Consider the following 6,194-nt stretch of genomic DNA (forward strand, 5'->3'; position numbering starts at 1 on the left):
CCTGCCACAATACCCAGCTATTTTTTGTAGAGATGAGGTCTCTCTCTGGCTCAGGCTGGTCTCGAACCTGTGAGCTCAGGCAATCCATCCACCTCAGCCTCCCAAGTGCTGGGATTATACTGCACCCAGCCAGTTTTGGCATCTTAAGGCTCACAAGAATCCTTCAGGGGCAGGTTTCACAGTGTTCCCTGACTCTAGTTCCCATGGGTTGCAGGAGTCCCTCCGCCTGTCCCAAGAGTGGAGGCAGAATTAAGATCCCAGCAGGCATAATTAAGATGTCCATGATTTTGGTCCTTGCTAAGACCTTCTCACAACCTTCCTACAATGGCAACCCCTTTGTCCCCAAGACCTTGTCAGTATGGCTGTCTGGCCATCCACCAAACCTACGGCAAGTCCATTCCAACCAGTATTCAAGTATTCAAATCTGGTTTCTATATCCTGTTTGAGTCTGCCCACTCTTCCAAGCTTTCCACTCAACATGCAGCTTCTCCCAACAACTGAAAACTCCGGAAAGGCTCCCTCCCATCTTGGGCCTCTGTGGGGGGCCAGCTGATCATAGATGGTCTCAATCACTTGCCTAATTAATCAGATTTCTACCTCTCTGGATCATACACTGTATCTAGCTCTCTACCTCCTTGCTGTGCTCCCTGAGCTATAATTCTATGTAAGGTTCCTGTGCCAAGTATGGCTAGGTTCTTTCTCTCTCTCTCTCTCTTTTCTTTTTTTTTTTTTTTTGTGAGACAGTCTCACTGTATTGCCCTTGGTAGAATGCTGTAGCGTCACAGCTCACAGCAACCTCCAACTCTTGGGCTTAAGCAATTCTCTTGCCTCAGTCTCCCAAGTAGCTGAGACTATAGGTGCCTGCCACAACACCCAGCTATTTTTTGGTTGCAGTTGTTATTGCTGTTTAGCAGGCCTCAGCTGGACTCGAACCTGCCAGCTTCAGTGCATGTGGCTGGTGCCCTATTCACTGAGCTATGGACAATGAGCCAGGTTCTCTCTTTTTCCCCAGTCATTCTAGGAGAGCTCAGCTGAACAATCCTTCTGGTCTGCCATCTTGCTCTGCCTCCTTACTTTTTTACTTTTTTAGAGACAGAATCTTGGTCCTTTGCTTAGGCTGCAGTGCAGTGGTGAAATCATAGCTCACTGCTACCTTGAGCACCTTGAGCTACCTTGAGCACCTTGAGCTACCTTGAGCTACCTTGAGCACCTTGAGCATACCTCACTGCTACCTCAACCTCCTGAGTAGTTAGAGACTATAGGTGTGGTGCCACTACACCCAACTAATTAAAAATAATTACTTTAAATGAAAGGGCTCCCTATGTTGCACAGGTTGATTCAATTAAATGTTTTAAAAAAAGAGAGACTTGAATATTTAATTAGAAAGCAGAAGACTAAAATGAGTTTAATGGTCTAATCAAACACTGTCAAAAATTTCCAAAAGGTACAGCAAGCACCCTTGCTCATGAAGAAAATGAAATTTAAGTTTTGAGTAATGGCAATGTGCAGCTGAATTAGCCGGCAGTGGTGACCAGAATGAAAAAAAAAAATTTTTTTTTTGAGACAGAGCCTCAAGCTGTCACCCTGGGTAGAGTGCTGTGGCATCACAGCTCACAGCAACCTCCAACTCCTGGGCTGAAGCGAGTCTCCTGCCTCCACCTCCCAAGTTGCTGGGACCATAGGCGCCCACCACAACGCCTGGCTATTTTTTGGTTGCAACCCTCATTGTTGTTTGGCGGGTCCGGGCTGGATTCGAACCCGCCAGCTTAAGTGTATGTGGCTGGCGCCGTAGCTGGTTGAGCCACAGGTGCCAAGCCCAGAATGAAAAATTAAAGAAAAAGATTATGAGGGTTGGGCACGGTAGCTCACACCTGTAATCCTAGCACTGAGGGAGGCTGAAGCAGGTGGATTGCCTGAACTCATGGGTTTGAGACCAGCCTGAGCAAGAGTAAGACCCCATCTCCAAAAATAGTCGGTCGTTGTGGCAGGTGCCTATAGTCCCAAGGTACTTGGGAGGAGGCTGAGGCAAAAGAATCACTTGCGTTCAAGAGTTTGAGGGGGCTGTGGGCTAGGATGCCACGACACTCTACAGAGGGCAACAGGCAACAAAGTGAGATTCTGTCTCACAAAAGAAACCTTTTTAACAATAGTTAAAAAAGATAAAGGCCTTTTTTTTTTTTAAGAGACAGAGTCTCACTTTACTGCCCTGGGTAGAGTGGCGTGGCATTACACACCTCACAGCAATCTCCAACTCCTAGGCTTAGGCAATTCTCTTGCCTCAGCCTCCCAGGTAGCTGGGTATACAGGCGCCTGCCACAATGCCTGGCTATTTTTTGTTGCAGTTTGGCCGGTGCCGGGTTGAACCCGCCACCCTCCATATTTGGGGCTGGCACCCCACCCACTGAGCCACAGGCACAGCCTAAGATAAAGGCCATTTTTGATTCAAACTTAGTGCTGAGTTGATAGCTTGGCAGAAAAATTGGGTCACAATTCTTGCTCACTGCACTGAGCCATAGCTCTACTGGAAAATGAATATAAACTTTACATCAGAAAGTTGATACCTGGCTCAGTGCTGTAGCTTGGCGGCTAGGGCGTTGGCCACATACACTGGAGCTGGCAGGTTAGAGCACAGCCTGGGCCTGCTGGACAACAATGAGAATTCTTTTTTTTTTTTTTTTTTTTGAGACAGAGCCTCAAGCTGTCCCCCTGGGTAGAGTGCTGTGGCATTACAGCTCACAGCAACCTCCAACTCCTGGGCTTAAGCGAGTCTCTTGCCTCCGCCTCCCAAGTAGCTGGGACCACAGGCGCCCGCCACAACGCCCGGCTATTTTTTGGTTGCAGCCGTCATTGTTGTTTGGCGGGTCCGGGCTGGGGATTCGAACCCGCCACCTTAGATGTACGTGGCTGGCGCCTTAGCCGGTTGAGCTACAGGTGCCGAGCCAACAATGAGAATTCTAACCAAGAAGTAGCTAGGAGTTGTGGCGGGCGCCTGTGGTCCCAGCTACTTGGGAGGCTGAGGCAAGAGAATTGCTTGAGCCCAGGAGTTTGAGGTTGCCATGAGCTGTGACACCACGGGACTCTACCCAGGGTGACATAGTGAGACTGTCTCAAGAAAGGACAAAAAGAAGGCTTGGCACCTGTGGCTCAAGTGGCTAAGGTGCCAGCCACATACACCTAAGGTGGCGGGTTCGAATCCAGTCCAGGCCACCAAACAACAATGATGGCTGCAACCAAGCAGCCAAAAAGTAGCCGGGTGTTGTGGTGGGCGCCTGTGGTCCCAGCTGCTTGGGAGGCTGAGGCAGGAGACTCGCTTGAGCCCAGGTGTTGGAGGTTGCTGTGAGCTGTGATGCCATGGCACTCTACCCAGGGAGACAGCTTGAGGCTCTGTCTCAAAAATAAATAAATAAATAAATAAAAATTAAAAAAAATAAAAAAAATAAAAATAAAAAAGGAAAGAAAGAAAGAAAGAAAGCTGATACCTTTAAAAACCTCTACACCAGAAAACTAGCATTATTCCAATGAAGCTGTTTTAGGAAGAGTAAGAATGGGAATAGAAAGGTAAGAAATACTAGCTATAGAAGGCCAGCTGTGGTGGCTAAAGCCTGTATTCCTAGCACTCTGGGAGACGGAGGAGGGTAGATTTCTTGAGCTCAGGTGTTAGAGAACAACCTGAGCAACCCCGTCTCTACTAAAAAAATAGAAAAACTAGCCAGGTGTTTTGGCACATATCTGTAGTCCCAGCTACTTGGATGGATAAGTCAAGAGGATTGCTTAAGTCCAAGATCTTGACTGAGGGTGACAGAGTGGGACTATGTCTCAAAAAAAAGAAAGAAAGAAAAAAAAAAAGAAAAGAAAAGAAAAACTAAATACTTACTACAGAGTAGGTAAAACTCTCAAAGTAGAGAATTCAAGGAGTAGAGAATGAAGTATAGAAAACAATGTTCTCAGCTAGATTTCTCTTCAGGATGAGGAAGGTCACAACTAAATGAGCTGATTGCCAGACTGCAGACTAGGGGAGCTGTAGTCCCAGCTACTCAGGAGGCTGAGACAAGAGAATCACTTGAGCCCAAGAGTTCAAGGTTGCTATGAGCTGTGACGCCACAGCACTCTACCAAGGGTGATAAAGTGAGACTCTGTCTCAAAAAAAGAAAAAGAAAATCACTGATCTAATCTGAGGAACAGAACAACAACAACAAAAAGGAATGAAGGAAAATGCGCAGAAACTAAGACACCTGTGAGACGTTACCTTCCTACTAAAATATACATAATAAAAGCCCAGAATAGAGGGGCACAAAGAATATTTGAAGAACTAAGGGTCAAAACTTCCCAAATGTGATGAAAAATATTAACCTGCATATCCAAGAAGCTCAATATACTGCAGGTAGGATAAATTAAAGAGATCCACATCTCGACACATCATAATCAAACTGCTGAAAGACAAAAACAAAGACAGAATCTTGAAAGCTGCAATATGAAAATGACTGAACATATAGGATCCTCAGTAAGATTAACAGTTAACTTCTCATCAAAAAAACATGTAATTCTGGCTCGGCACCTGTAGCTAAAGTGGCTAGGGCGCCAGCCACGTAACCAGAGCTGGTGGGTTCGAACCCAGTCCAGGCCCACCAAACAACAATGACAACTGCAACCAAAAAAAAAAAAAAAAAATAGCTGGGTGTTGTGGTGGGTGCCTGTGGTCCCAGCTACTTGGGAAGCTGAGGCAAGAGACTCGCGTAAGCCCAAGAGTTTGAGGTTGCTGTGAGCTGTGACACCACAGCACTGTACCCAGGGCGACAGCTTGAGACTGTCTCAAAAAAAAAACAAAAACAAAACAAAATAAAAATCAACCATGTAATTCTGGACAGGTGGCTCACACCTGTAATCCCAGCATTCTGAAGGGCTGAGTTTGAGATCAGCCTGAGCAAGAGTGAGATCCTGTGTCTACTAAAAATAGAGAAATTAGCCAGGCGCTGTGGTAGGTGCCTGTGGTTCCACCTACTTGGGAGACTGAGGCAGGACTGCTTGAACCCAGGAGTTTGAATTTGCTGTGAACTAGGCTAACACCTTGGCAGTCTAACCTGGGCAACAGATTGAGACTCAAATAAACAAAACAAAACATGTAGTCCAGAAGACAGTGAAAAAACATTTTCAAAGTGCTAAAAGAAAGGCTATTAACTAAGAATTCTAAATCCAGCAAAATTTACTACAAAGTTATAGTACTCAAGATAGTGTGTTGGGCGGCATCTGTGGCTCAGTGAGTAGGGCACCAGCCACATACACCAAGGCTGGTGGGTTTGAATCTGGCCCAGGCCAGCTAAAAGAACAATGACAACTGCAACAAAAAAATAGCTAGGCATTGTGGTGGGTGCCTGTAGTCCCAGCTACTTGGGAGGCTAAGGCAAGAGAATTGCTTAAGCCCAAGAGTTTGAGGTTGTTGTGAGCTGTGACACCATGGCACTCTACCCAGGGTGAAAGCTTGAGATTCTGTCTCAACCCCCCCCCCCAAAACAAAAGACAGTGTGTTACTGGTGTAAGGATAGCCATATAGACCAAAGGAAGAGAATAAGATACATCCCAGGAAGAGAATAAAATAGATTCCAGGTCTGTGGTCAGTTGATATCTATGAAAGTGCCAAGACCATTCAATGGGTGAACAACAGTGTTTTAAACAAAAGGTACTAGGACAACTGACTATGCACATGCAAAAGAATGAATTTGGACGCTTACCTCATATCATATATGAAAATTAACTCACAGTAGACTGAAGACCTAAATATAAGAAGGAAAATGATAAAACTCTTTTTTTTTTTTTTTTTTTTGAGAGACAAGAGTCTCACTCTGTCACCCCGGGTAGAGTGCCATAGCATCACAGCTCACAGCAACCTCAAACACCAGGGCTCAAGGGATCCTCTTGCTCAGTTTTTCATTTTTAGTAGAGATGAGGTCTCACTCTTGCTCAGGTTGGTCTTCACTCCTGAGCTGAAGTGATCCTCCCGCTTCAGCTTCCCAGAGTGCTAGAATTACAGGCGTGAGCCACCCTACCCAGCCTGAGAAAAAAAATTTTTTTTGAGACAGAGTCTCAAGCTGTCCCCCTGGGTAGAGTACCGTGGCATTACAGCTCATAGCAACCTCCAACTCCTGGGCTCAAGCGAGTCTCTTGCCTCCGCCTCCCAAGTAGCTGGGACCACAGGCGCC

The sequence above is a fragment of the Otolemur garnettii genome, unplaced genomic scaffold (genome assembly GCF_000181295.1).
Source record: "Otolemur garnettii isolate 467f Iridium unplaced genomic scaffold, OtoGar3 scaffold00017, whole genome shotgun sequence".
NCBI classification, from domain to species: Eukaryota; Metazoa; Chordata; class Mammalia; order Primates; family Galagidae; genus Otolemur; species Otolemur garnettii.